Here is a 694-nt window from a genome sequence, read left to right on the forward strand (position 1 = left end):
AACTTGACCTAAAGATCATCAAGATTAACATTCTGACCAAGTTTCATAGAGATGGCCTCTAGAATGTTAACAAACTTTTCCTTTGATTTGACCTGGTGACCTAGTTTTTGGCCCCAGATGACCCAATATCGAACTCGTCCAAGATTTTGTTAAGGGTAACATTCTGATCAAGTTTCATTAAGACTGGGCCAAAATTGTGACCTCTAGAGTGTTAACAGTCAAATTGTTGGCGAGAGACGACGACGGACACAGGGCGATCACAAACGCTCACCTTGAGCACTTTGTGCTCAGGTGAACTAAAAATTTGGGAAAGGACCTGATAATGATGCTATAGTATAGACTAAACTTGACAAATATCCATCAAGGGGTTCAGGAGAAGAAGTAATTTAAAGGATTTTCTGTTTCTAGCTCTGGCGCCCTCCTCAAAGGCAAAACATTGGAAAACAAGAGGGCCATAATGGCCCTATATCGCTCACCTGTCATCATTGCACTTAAGGACAAGAAGGTAAAACAAGAAATATCTTTAAAAAATGATGGTCGGCGAATTGTAATAAGGAAAGAAGTTTATGAATTTTTTCATCTAACATTCATCTTTCATCTAACATTTTTCAAACTGCAAAACTAAACACCACACTTTAACAATTTAAATGGTTCTCTTTTAATTTTTCGCAAAGGTTTCGTAGAGTTGCAATTT

The sequence above is a fragment of the Mercenaria mercenaria genome, chromosome 7 (assembly GCF_021730395.1).
Source record: "Mercenaria mercenaria strain notata chromosome 7, MADL_Memer_1, whole genome shotgun sequence".
Taxonomy (NCBI): Eukaryota; Metazoa; Mollusca; class Bivalvia; order Venerida; family Veneridae; genus Mercenaria; species Mercenaria mercenaria.